This window comes from Sus scrofa, chromosome 13 (assembly GCF_054392235.1).
Source record: "Sus scrofa isolate SSC_HxYL_T2T_F1_AM1 chromosome 13, Sscrofa_HxYL_maternal_Yorkshire_Landrace_v2.0, whole genome shotgun sequence".
In the NCBI taxonomy this organism is placed as follows: Eukaryota; Metazoa; Chordata; class Mammalia; order Artiodactyla; family Suidae; genus Sus; species Sus scrofa.
Genome location: NC_139395.1, coordinates 131,375,435 through 131,389,043, shown reverse-complemented (window position 1 = coordinate 131,389,043; position 13,609 = coordinate 131,375,435). Strand labels below are relative to the sequence as shown.

Here is a 13,609-nt window from a genome sequence, read left to right as displayed (position 1 = left end):
TTACTGCAGAACCAGCAGCAGGACAAGGGAATTGTGTTTCCAAACCTCTGTGAGATCTGCTTAAAGGTCTTTGAGGTTCAGAGACCTGTGGACGGGTGATGAATGGCAGGCCCTGGACTGCACTTGGCTGGAGTCTGAGCTCGGGATGGGCAGGAATTAAACAGTGCCTTCAGCAGTTGTCTGACACCATTTCTGGCAGCAAACAATTCCAGAAGGGGCCCAAGTGGCCTATGATTTTCCTTTTCAGCCCTGTCTTACAGCACCTGGAGCTGCAGCACTAGGAGGTGGTAATTGATGGCTTTGATTTACTGAAGAAGAGTAAAGTGGGCTGTTATCTAGTGCAGGGACAAGCCCTTGTGGATATGAAACTCTGCCCTCTAAGTAACAGGGGACTGTTGTAGATCTTTAAACTGTCATTTCTGCTGTGAACCAAGCCCCACCAAGTATGGGCCTCTCTCCCTGTATTCCTGTCCCTTTCTAGTCTGAGAATAGCTTGAAAACTCACTGGACCTCTACCTCAGCCGGACACTGCCCCAGGGCACCCACTTGCTTCCTGTGGCTCTCTACAGCCTGAGATTCCATTTGTGCTGTCATTTTGCAATTTTCATTAGTTGTATTTTTTTTCAGAAGCATCAAGTTTGCACATCACATTGAGTTTCCCATTAGAACTCCAGAGGAAGGAAAGAAAGTGTATGGATACCATATGCTAAGCAGAGTGTTTCCTTTCCCAAAGCCTTTCACTGAACAGTCACCATCACTTCCTAGGTGTGTGGTATTTTGTGTGGTACAGAGAATATTTCTGAGGGCATGGGCAAAGAAACTTACTGTGACTGCCAAATTTTTGAAAATCTTGTAATTTATATTATAAAATTCTTCTGAACTTTGCATTTTTGTTATCTTTCCTTTCACTTTCTTTTCTTTTTTTTTTTTTTTTGTAAGGTCTGCACCCACAGCATATGCAAGTTCCTAGGCTAGAGGTCAAATCGAAGCTGTAGCTACCAGCCTACAGCCATAGCAATGCCAGATTCAAGCCATGTCTGTGACTTATACTGCAGCTCAAGTCAACACCAGATCCTTAACCCACTGAGAAGGGTCAGGGATTGAACCCGCATCCTCGTGGATACTAGTCGAGTTTGTTACCACTGAGCCACAAGGGGAACTTCTTTTGTATTTATTTTCATGTATTATAATAATAATTAAAATTACTTAATATAGACCAAAACAGATGCTACAAGAAGAGGGAAATTTCTTTCTTACAGCTGCTTCTGACTCCATGCCCAGGTAGTATGGCCCAGAATGTGCCCAATCCTGGAGATTTGGAGAATCCATCAAACAACAGCCCTAAATGAAAGGTACTATTATATCAATTTTAGGAGCAAACCAACTGAACCTCAGGAATGTTAAATAACTTGCCAAAGTTCAAAACTTATGGCAAACCTGGGACCGAAGAAGTCATTTCTATCAGACCATGCTACAGGGGTTCTTTTCTCTATTAATTCTGTTTCTTGCCTTTCTTCTCCTTTCTCTTGCTTTAGCACTAAGTAGAATGTTCATTATACTAAATATAAAATGCATTATAACATTAATAAGTTCTTTGATAAGATTTAAGTTTTGATAGCAGAGATGAGTTGGGATAAAGCAAAGGCTTCATTAAAAGCCCTGAACAAAATTTTAGGAAGTGTGATTTACTCACTCTCTGCTGCTTCTGCATTGTTCCCAGCTGACATTTCTGGCAGGATGACTGAATAGTAACCCCCCAAATCTAAGTTCTAATTCCAGTGATGCCCCCAAATACCTTACCATGTATGAGTCAGCCATAAACCTCTCCTATGCCCTTCTATCATTTTCATTATTGAGCAGTGAAGGTTGGAAGCTATGTATTCGAGGTCCCCACACGGTTCCCCCCCCAGGGGGAAGACTCATTTGAGAATGGAGAGGATATACACCCATAGTATACCTTTTCATAGTATTATTTGGTATGATTCAAGGGACAGTGTATTTTTCCAACCAATCTTTACTCCACAGTAGTGCACTGGTGCCTAGTGCATATTTTTGTTTTCTTCTCTTGGTTTACTTTTTTTTTTTTTTTTTTGTCTTTTTTGCTTTTCTAGGGCCGCTCCTGTGGCATATGGAGGTTCCCAGGCTAGCGGTCTAATCAGATCTGTAGCCACGAGCCTACACCAGAGCCACAGCAACGCAGGATTCAAGCCACGTCTACGACCTACACCACAGCTCATGGCAACGCCGGATCCTTAACCCTTAACCCACTGAGCAAGGCCAGGGATCAAACCCGCAACCTCATGGTTCCTAGTCAGATTCAGTAACCATTGCGCCATGACGGGAACTCCAACTTTGGTTTCTAATGTTCTACCAAAATTGTGTGAAATGGAGACCAGGGTTAGTTGATCTTTGATGAAGCCCCCAGATCCTAGTAGATCCTAAACATATTCATCCTTTCCTTCCAGCTTCCCTTGACTATGAGCTGCTCTGGCCATTTTGTACCAAGAGGCCCGGTAGAGTGTTGATTTGTCTTGGCACAGATACAGCTCACATTGTTATTTTCACAATCTGGCATTTCCATGGAAAGAAAGGAATTCTTCCTTTATCAGCTATTGGCTACTCCCTACTGTCCAAGAACCTTTGGTTCTTCAATGATCTAGGAGGGAAAAGTACCATCTCCTGACCTTGCTTTTCAGCATCCTTCACTGTAGGGAAGCTGATTAGAAAGGATCAGCAATTTAATTAACTTCCAACATGTACAGCTCTCAATTTCACATTCCTCTGTCTCTTGATTTTGTATTTGATTTAGTACGCTTTTGGAGGGCAAAACAATGAGTGACTGCCAGGATTTCCTTGGGAATAATAAGGGATTTGTTTTTGAGATTTATTTATTTCTCTTATGAGCAGGGGGTGAAAAAGTAATTGAGGTTCGCCTGTTTTTGCAAATGCAGAAAACTTCAGGAGAACATTATTAAGCTACACAGTTCCATGCATTTTAGATTTGGCTATAGACTATTGATTGAATGACAATAGTTAATTGGAAGTCAGTGAAATAGTCACTTTTGGTTATGCTTACTAAGTCATTTGGTTAAACTCTCTTAACTAACCATCACCTAAAAAGTTTGATATCATCCCCAACACCTACCTTCTGTCTCATTAGCAATGTCCAGTTATACCAGGTGGAAGTTTCAATATCTCTAATATCGGTGTATTTTTAAATTCATTAAATGTTTATTGAAAGGTAATGGGCATGATATTTGAACGTTTTAATGAAAATATATATTAAAGACAAATAAGAATATGAAAAGATATTCAATGTCACTAGTATTTAATGTAAATATAAATTAAAACCACAATGAGGTACCACTAGACATCTGTTAGGATGGCTTTAAAAAATGGCAGTACCAAGTGCTTATGAGAATGTGGAGCACCTCGAACTCTCATACACTGCTGGTGGGAATGTAGGAGGGCACATGATTTGGGAAAACAGTTTTCAAGTATTTTGCTATGTTATGCATACACTTATCATATGACAGCACCACCACTCCTAGATATTTATGCAAATGAAATTAAAAATTATGTTTATGCAAAAACATGAATCATTTGTAATCTCCCAAACTGGAAACAACCCTAATGTCTTTCACCTGGGACATTGATAAACTTTGGTGCATCCCCTACCATGGAATACTACTCAGCAATAAAAAGAAACTGCTGATATACATGACAACATAGATGAATCTCAGATATGTTACACTAAGTGAAAGAAGCCAGACACAAAAGGCTACATACTGCTTGTATATGGTTGCCAGGGGTTGGGATTGAGAGATTGATTATAAAAGAGCAGCATGAGAAAATTTGGGGAATGATGGAACCATTCTGTATCTTGATTGTGGTAGTGACTATGCTATGGTACGTAATTGTCAAAATTAGCACAAGTTGAAATTTATATTATGTAAATTATTCCTTAATTTTAAAAAGCAAAAATAATTTATTGAGCACTATCTATATGGAAGGAATCATTATTATTCCTGCAGTAAAAAAGGCAGACCTAGCTCCTTGCTCTTTAGGATTTTATATCCTAGCTCTTTGTTCACTCTGTTCTGTGTCCACTATCAGCACTGAAAATTTTTCTGATGGTGTAAATTGGATTATGTTCATCCTTTTTAGTAGACAGTTCCATGATTTGTGGTCTCTTAGCCCTGTAAGAACACTGTTTCTAAATTTCAAATTTTCCACATTATGAGTTCTTCCTGCCAGTGTGGAAGTTAGAAACTCACTTTTCCAGCCTTCATTGCAACTATGGTACTGGCATGCCTTGGGCTCAATCAGAAGAATGTGTGTGCGAGACTTTAATTCGAGAGACAGCAGTATGTGAAAGGAAGTGCTCTGTGGAATTCAGTTCTGCCAGAGTGGCAGAGACGGTCTTTTGGAGGTTTCAACAGCTAGTGCCCAGGGTCACTGGCATGGCTGCTGGAGTATGTGCTTAGTGGAGGTGAGGGGTCTTTGCCAGATCCTCTCTGTCCCTTCCTCAGTGTCTCTGAGCTACTTATTATCCTTTAATAAATTCTTTTTTATCACTTTAAGCTAGAGTGGTTACTGTTTTTTGTGTGTTTAGTTTGCTTCTGAATCTCAATTGATACACCTGCCTATAAACCTTTGATAACTTTACCTTAGGAAAACATGTGTACTTCTAACCATGGCAGGTAAGGCCTTCAGCATAGGTCACAAATATATCTTCCCATTTATACTGTCCTTAGTGTGCTCTGTTTTAATCACTTTGAGCTTAAAAATGCTGCAAACATTGCATCTTCATTTATATCTTCATACTTGTACAGATGGTATTCTCTTTGTTTGGTACAACTTTCCTAAATGCTATCTCACCAGTTTACATCCCTATTCTTACGTTGTCCCTATTCACCCTTCACCCATACTCGTCCTTCAAAATCTATCTCAAGTAACACTAACTCAAATGCCTCCTGTGAATCTTTCCCTGGCAGATTTACCATGGTCTCAGTGCCCCAGAGAGGCTTGTTTCCTCCTCTGTTTGAGAACTTTTCATACTGTATTATAATGAATTAAGTAATACTTACTGAGCAAATACCATGTGCCAGGCATAAAGTTAAAATGATGAGTAGGAGTGAATTAGGTAAAAAATGAAATGGAGTAGGTCTACACAGAGAGATCAGTACAGAAAGGTGGTAGGCAGGCACAGGGAGGGTGAGTATTCAAGTGTGAGGGAATATGCACCTAGGGCACTGAGAGCAGGTGAGTCCCCTTCACTCTTCTGTAAATCCTTGAGGCAAGAGCCAAGTCTTAACTCATCTTTGCTCCTTTGGTGCAGCTGAGCCAGGCACAGCATACACATTCAGTGAAGATTTGCTAAATTAATGAATGAATGAATGACTGGATCATGTTTCTCCGCAGGACTGTTGTCAAATGCTTGAATTGGAGGAAATAATTTTGGCTTAATTTCCTGTACATCAATTCAGGGCCAGGATATAGGAAATGCCTTTAATTATCAAGCAGAGTTTCCTATATCCTCACACTAATAATCCAGTGTTGCCTTGATATAATAGTAGTAGATTAACCTCAAAAGTATTGTCTTGGATAATTAATTGTTCAAGAACCATCAGTTTACTCATATTTAAAAGCCTATTAACAGCAAATATCCTGGATCTGCTTTTTTATCTGATCCTGTCATCATAGCAGCCTTACAAATCAGCTCTCTGATGTATTCTAACATCACTGCTTGCACAAAAAGAGCCAAAATGATTTTCTGATCATGACACAGGAAATCAATGACATAGTCAGGGGGCACTCTTTTCCAAAACCTCTCATTAACAGTCATAGGTTGTCTTTTGGTAAAAAGGTATCAAATAAAGTAAGGACTATATGTTTAAATGCACCTGTGTAAATACATCATGTAGCCCTGTACCCTTGGGAAATAGAATAAAGACTTCCTGTTGAGGGATAAAACTGGAGGCACTGAATTTCAATATTTTCCACAAGCCTTGTAATTAAAATGCATGCCATTGCTGCTTTGGACAGTTCTGAAAACCTGTTCCTACCATCAGGTAGTGATGCCTTTCCTTTGATTTGGTACCAAAGTTAAGTTGAATTTTAATCACCTCCTTAATGCTTAACTTCACAGAGAAACAGACTGAGTATTGGCGATATCTTTCTGGTGTTTTCAATGAACCAGAGGCACAGACTTTGCTGTCATCTTGATCCAAGGACAAATCATAATTGGCTAGACTAGAAGATTGCTTTCTCTTATTGAAAACTGCCATTGGCACATTAGATTGAAAATAAAATCCTTACTGTATGGATGTGCTGTGGTTCTTCACCATGCAGCTGTAAGAGAAAAGCTGGTTCTCTAAACTAATGTTTATAGAGAGAATTCAGCTTGTGATACTGAGGGATATAAATTTTGTAGATTACTGGGAATGATTCAGCTTTCATTTTTTTGTTGAACTCCTGCAGTTGCCTTTTTTTCTCCCTCCTTAAACATATGAAGGTACATCCATCTTGTTAGGAGCATCCTCAAAGGATATAAATGAGCAGTCTCCCTTAAGAGGAAAGTGAGAATTGAAAGGAGGAATATGCCATCATCACAAACATTCCCCCCAGATGACAGACACAGGATTTCATATTGGTGTCATTAATCATGGTGGGGCCCCGTGACTGTGTGCCACACAGCTGTCAACTAGACACACTTCTGTGTGTGTGTGAGGCTCATTTCTGAATGTTAAAGATTGTTGGCTCTGGCTTCACTGTAGAGGAAACTCAGAGTAATGAATAGGGGTCTGTACTCGTCTTGAACATGAGGCACTCAAAGCGATATCCTCATTAATAGACAAGGTATTACAAGTTTCAGAAGCAAAATAAAAATGTTCTTCCAGTGCAACCAGACATTCTACATCTAGCTGAGAGCAACTGGTTAAGTTTAATAAGCCTAATAAGCCAATGATGGTGAAACTTGAACATTTCTTCTTAAAGTCCAGTTTTATAGTCCATTCTTTATTCTCTTCTGTATATGTACCACAGATAAGCTTTATAAACCAGCAACATGGTGCAGCAGAAACAGCAGAATCTGGAACCAAACTATCTGTGAAAATCAGGCTCTGCTAAGGTAGGGACAAAATTATATGGCTAATAGGTATTTCTCATGACACTTGGCTTTCACCAAAATTTAAGGATTATCTTGCCCTCAAAAGACATATGTTAAGTTCAAAATTTAGGTATCTTAACACAATACGATCCTAAGATCTTGGGTTCCAGTTTCTCTGAACTCTCATAGAATGGACTTTGAAGTCAGTCTGTTGGGATTTTGATCAGAGCCTCAGCACTTACTACTCTGTGGCTTTGGACAAGTTACTTGGCCTCAGTTGCCTTATATATAGAATGGGGATTATAGCATTTTTGTGAGAATTAAGTAATTCCTGCTAAATCCTTAATCCTGCTAATCCGCTGCCTGGCATGTACCAAGGGCCCCAAAACAGTAACTATTTTCTAGATCTATAACCTTTCTACAAGTAAAAGATTCATGCTTCTAAACCCCAGTCCGATGACTGGCATTTGGTTTAACTATTATCAATCATCCTGAGGTCATCATGCTTACCTAATTTTCCAAAGTATACTGGGGATTTTGAATGACAAGTCACCTCATTGCCTATTACTCTTCTTGGTGTGGTATCTGCAGCCTGGTGGAACCTGTGGCACTGAGGAGATTCACTCACTAGACAGGCCATAAGGCACAGACTGTGTGTGTGCATGAATGTATATGTGTAGTGTGGGTTATAAATTCCTGTAAGATGAGAAATTGGATAGTCAATAACTTGGGATACCTTTGTGGAAAGGGATTGATTAGTTTAAGGCTAGGTGTTATTGAACAAATCATCTAAAGTGTGAAAATTGTTAGACTTTGAGACAATATGCAAAGATTATAATACAAATTAAGTACCTTAAGGACTGAAGGTTGACCTAGGTAGTTTTCTCATCAATTACGTAGACATTTACTGTAGGGGCAAATGTGAGTGAAGCAAGGTAATTATTTGTTTACCCATCTGTTTGAGAATGAGCTTTTTGAGAGAAGGAATGTACTTTGTCTTTGAATTCCCAATGTTGACCTGATGTCTAGGATAGAGTAGTTGCTCACAGAATGTTTGTTGAATGAATAAATGGGTCCCTGAAAAGATGAATTTCCTATAGGTCAGATGGAAGCTTTTTTTTTTTTTTTTTTTTGTCTTTTTAGGGCCACACCTGTGGCATATGGAGGTTCCCAGGCTAGGAGTCTAATTGGAGTTACAGCTACTGGTCTATACCACAGCCGCAGCAATGTGGGATCTGAGCCACATCTGTGACCTACACCACAGCTCATGGCAACGCCAGATCCTTAACCCACTGAGCAAGGCCAGGGATTGAACCCACAACCTCATGGTTTCTGGTTGGGTTCGTTAATCACTGAGCCATGATGGGAACTCCAGATGGAAGCTTTTTTAATGCTCTTATTTGGGGGAGAAGTTGTCAACTTTGATTTTGTGGGCAGAGATAACCTTCTGATTTGGAAATAAGCCATATGACAAGTCTGGAAATGGAATAAAGTCATTAAAGCATCATTATATCATTGTTATTTATACATTATCCAGTGTGAGATTGTGTTTCTTTCTGGTAGTGATTAATTCAGAGAATTATAGATTGGGCTACTCGTTATAATTGATATTGCCAGGTCCTTAAATTGTTCTTTAGAGTCATCAACTCATTTTCTTAGTAAACAGTTACTCTCTGCAGAGGTGAGTTTAAGATTGACTGTATCAAAGTGTCTGAATTTCTGAATAAATGGAATAGAATTGCCTCAGGAAATAAATTATAGGCAGGATGGCTACACTTATAACCAACAGTTTAAAGAAGTTGATGCTCCTTTGAGTATTGATAAGATGATGCTGGGCAATAAGTCAATTTTTTTTTCATGCTCTCTGGTCAAGGAGACTGTTAAAGAGCTATCTGTATGAATAAATAACTTACCTGAATTGATCTCCCTAATGTTGAAACAGTGATGTTAATGGACCACTGTGAAATTGTACAGAACTTTCTGACTTTTAGAAAGTTTTCATCTTCTCTCGAAATAGAGGTTCTTTAAAAATTCTGTTAAGTCTAAGATAATAATGAGAGCCACTTCAAATAGAATGTGCTGCTGCAGGTCACAAAAGTAAAATTAGGATTTATGAATGCATAATGGTACAAAAAGTCATGAAATGATGAGCTGGAAAATTTTCCATGTATTTCTCATTTTGAGATCATGTAGCTTTGTTTATCCCTTTTGGGTTTAAGTTCAGACTTAATGATAACCTTAGTTAACTGTAACTGGTCCAGTAATTCAGAGATCAAGAGCAGTGGGTATTTTTTGTTACTGATGATGATCACATTTAAAACCTACAAAGTCCCTCCTTTCTTCTTTCTAACAGTGAAAATTCCTACTTCTGAAACCAAACTGGAGAGGTTAAGGCATATCTGGATAAACCTGCACTTCACAATTTGTACTGTTTTCTCATCTGTAAAATGAGAGGGCTGGGCAGGTGATTATGTAATGTTTTTAGTTCTGATATTCTAAGGTCTAGAATTCTGTGTCCCAAGAAACTTCATTTCCAGAGATATCTGAAGAAGATAAAAATATTGTTTGCAATAAGAAAGATATGCACTGGCATGATGTTGATACCATCACATTGTAGACATTATTAATGGATTTATTGATTGATTTAGAGTTAGACTATACAACTATATTCTTCCATTAGGTGAGTGCTTTCTGTTGCCTCTGCTGCTCTTAACAATATATTGGCAATATTCTTTCTTTCTTTCTTTCTTTCTTTTTTTGGGATGGGGGCGTACCTGTAGCATATGGAAATTCCCAGTCTAGGGGTCAAATTGGAGCTACAGCTGCCAGCCTATGCCGTAGCCACAGCAACACAGGATCCGAGCATGCATCTGAGACTTACACCACAGCTCACGACAATGCTGGATCCCAACCCACTGAATGAAGCCAGGGATAGAACCTTCATTGTCATGGATACTAGTTGGATTGTTTCTGCTGTGCCACAATGAGAACTCCCAGTATATTGGCAATCTTGATGGTTGAGTAATACTGACAGAGTCAGCTTGGAATATGTCAAAGGAAAGTACGTTGAAATTCTCTCCCACTCCACCCTCAGTTCCTGCCATCGTTATCTTTGCTATGCAGCTTCCCGATTGACTCTTCCAGAAATCAGAGCCTAATTGTCAAAAGACTGCAATATTACAAACCTATTCTTTACCACATATGTTATGATTTACGCTTGTTTGGTTCCACCCCATTTAAATCACTATGTCATAAAATATGAAGTTTGGAAGTTAATAGAGAGATATATTGTGATACCCTAATTCTCTGAGAGTTTCTATTAAATTGTATGTCATGTAGATCAGGGATCCAGATTCAGATGCCTCACCAGAAGCACATATTTTGGTTGAATCATCAAGAATTGAACTAAGTGGTACCCCATCTCCAGGTGCTCCTTTGGACTGGGCCTCTGTAACCAGCTAGGAAATGGGCCTAGTTGTTGAGTGGATAGTGAGTCTCTCCCAAGAGTTTGTGGGGACTACAGATTTCAGAGGATCTGTCATAGATTCCTCTCCTAGGAAGAGAGTAGAGATCAGGAGTAGAGTAATGAAGTCTGCTGTGTAATCTTGTAAGAACTTCAGTCTTATGAATCATGTAGACTTGAGCTACACAGAAATCTGCACTGCAAATCATGCAAACTGGCTCTGCTGTGCAAATCAGATCTTCAGCTGATGACTCAGACATTTTGAATGAGGCGACAAAGGACAAAAATATAGACATTACTGTCCGAAGGTCTTTATTTTACTTAGAATGATAAAGTCTAAAAATTTAGGAAAAGATGATATTCTATGAAAAGGATATATGACCTCTGATTATCTCTTTAGAAGATAAAAATAAAGCAGAGCATTATCTGTTACAGACTCTTGGTTATGATTTTATGAGTAGTAGGTAACATATAGCCAGAATTTCTTGGCAAGCTGTCTTAAGTGAGGCCATATGTACATCTATTTTAACATGTTTGAACATAAACACAAGTGTATACAAGATGGGAAAAGGAAATACAACAGGAAACATTTTAAATCATTTTTTGCCTTTTCCTGTTGCAAAGAAAAATACATTTTGTAATATGAAAGAGAATCTAATGATGCATAGTGCTTCTATGAAGTAGTGAAAAGCAATCTTTGCAATGATGATGAAGATATATGTTTCAAAGTGTAGTCAAACATGACAGCCATTAAATGCTTGGTTGGAGAAAGATCTTTAATTACACAGGACATTAGATACAGTTGGATTGTGAGGAATTATTGGCCATGTCAACAAAATTATTCTCGAGGTTAGATCCATGTTGTACCACTGAAGAGAATTAAGGGGTACATTTTTAGCCACACTCAAATTTTAGGCACTACCAGGATAGACCTTCCCTATTGTCCCCCATGATCACTAGCTGTGCCTCTTTGAAAGGGATATTCTCATGGTCACTGAGGCTTTGGGGAGTGTGAGCTGTCAGAATGGTTACTGGTGCTTGAAAACAAAGAGATCCCAGAGGCTTTTTAAGTGGAGGGATGATGATATAGCAACAATCAATATGGAAAAGGCAAGAGACAGCAAGATCTGGAAGGGCCTTAAGTCTTAGAATCTGAGGCAGGAATTCTCTCTTAGGGAAGGGATTAGCAAGAGTAAAGCAACCTTCCAGTCTTGGATGCTGTGGAAGAATTATGTTCTGTGTAGGTCAAGAGTAATAATATCAGCTAAGTATGTTGCATGCTTAATGTGTGCTGAGCACTGTGCACCCACCTCATTTGATCTTCACAATGACCTGATGGTGTGAATACCAATATTTTGTCAGTTTTACATGTCCAATGTTGAGAGGTTTGATAACTTCTTCAAGGTGGCAAAGTTAGGAAGGAATTTAAGGTAACTAACCATCTGAGCCTCTCTTGGCTGGTGGGTTTCCTGGGACACTAGACTTGATACTAAAAGCAGGATAGTCCCAAGCTAACCATGGTAGTTGGTCACCCTAAAAGTAATGGCACCAGGACTGAGACTCAGAGGCTGATATATTAATCCTTGGGAAGGCTTTTTACTGCCTTCCCAAAGGAAGGGGTTCATGTTCAGGACAACAAGGCAGTGGATCCAGATGACAAGAGTCTGGACCAATGAGTCATTTTGTCTTGGGAATAAGGCTCAACTACAATACTGACCAGAACAACCAGCAGAGTGAACCTAATATTGAGTCACCTTGTAAGTAAGGGAAGAATGATTCCAGAGCTCTAGAGAGAAGAGGGGAGAGTTTGTAGGTCTGGTCAAGAAACCACAGGTGTAGAGAGGCTCCTGGATGCAGGAAGCCCTGCAGCTGATTACCTAGTCAGGAACATCTGGAGGCAACAGAAATATTAACTTGTATGATTTGTTCTGAACATCACCTGTGACACTACATAACAATAATAGATGATTATCAAAACAAATGGGGTTTCACCAGAATGCCCTTTTTCAAGACTTATATATCCCCGGGGGTGTCCCTGGTAGGTGCCCCTCCTATGCTCACATTCAGGAGAGGGCAGCTGCCAGGTTGAGGCTTATTGGGCCCTGTGTAGAACTGTGACTGCTACTTATCTGATGTAGAATAGAGCCTAGACAGGATGGAGATCTTGAGTTTGGTTTTTGATCATGTTTTGAACTCTTTTGTCTCTTTTCTTTGTCTGATACTTTGAGAATGTATAGTGAAGCAGAAAGTGCACAGAATTTAGGCTCAGCTAGTTCTGTCTTTGAATATTGACTCTTACACTTATTATTAGCTGTATGCCTTGGGAAACTGACTTAACTTCTATGAATCTGGGCTTTTTTCATTGTAAAATGGCAGTTTAAATCAATACAGTGTTATTTTAAAGATTAGAAATAATGTATGTTAAGTGCCTAACTAACTACTCAACAACTGGGACTTGCTGTATTACTATAGATCTAGATCCACAGAGTTCAAAACAGAGGCTTGGAATTGTCGATTTTTCAATGAAAACTACCTCCCAGTATTGGATTTCTCATGTCAGCTCAAGGATGACACCTTGTGGAATTTGCAGACAATTAGGAGCTTATTTCTTGGTTTCTATGTAGTACTAAATTTTTCTAGAGACTGAACCAGTGACACAGATTGAAGGTAATATGCCAGCTACTTAAAAAATGGGCAGAGCAAAAGTAGGTCAATTTAATTTTTATAACCATTGGGGAGATTATTTCAGAATTTAATTTTAATTTATTGGTATCATTTATTTAGTATTTTCCCAGAAAGAATATCTGAAAACTATTTGACTCCTAAATATTATTCTAAACCTGCCATAAGTCTTTCTCTGTTTCCTCTCCCTGACCAGTTGTGCACTCAATGACCACCTGTCTGAGGACTCCTATGTCACTTATAGGCAAGAGCAGCTACATAATTTGCAGAGCTCAGTTTAAAAAGAACTGGACCCTTTGTTCAAAAATAATTAAGAATTTTAAAATGGTGACAACAGTGTATTAAACCAAGAA

General features: G+C 38.9%; 2 protein-coding genes across 15 annotated transcripts in view; one reads left to right on the top strand and one right to left on the bottom strand.

Annotated features, from left to right (window-relative positions):
• Nucleotides 1-13,609, bottom strand: part of LOC106505748 (uncharacterized) — a 1,225,997-nt gene that overhangs the window by 23,012 nt on the left and 1,189,376 nt on the right. The window lies entirely within an intron of this gene.
• The window catches only part of LOC106505750 (uncharacterized), a 742,696-nt gene that overhangs the window by 377,762 nt on the left and 351,325 nt on the right, over nt 1-13,609 (top strand). The window contains exon 6 of one of the 12 annotated variants that reach the window (XR_014824348.1): nt 7,048-7,132. The exons of the other annotated variants lie outside the window; for them this stretch is intronic. The gene's annotated coding sequence lies outside the window, so the exon portion shown is untranslated. The remainder of the gene's footprint in view (nt 1-7,047; nt 7,133-13,609) is intronic. 12 annotated transcript variants of the gene reach the window in all.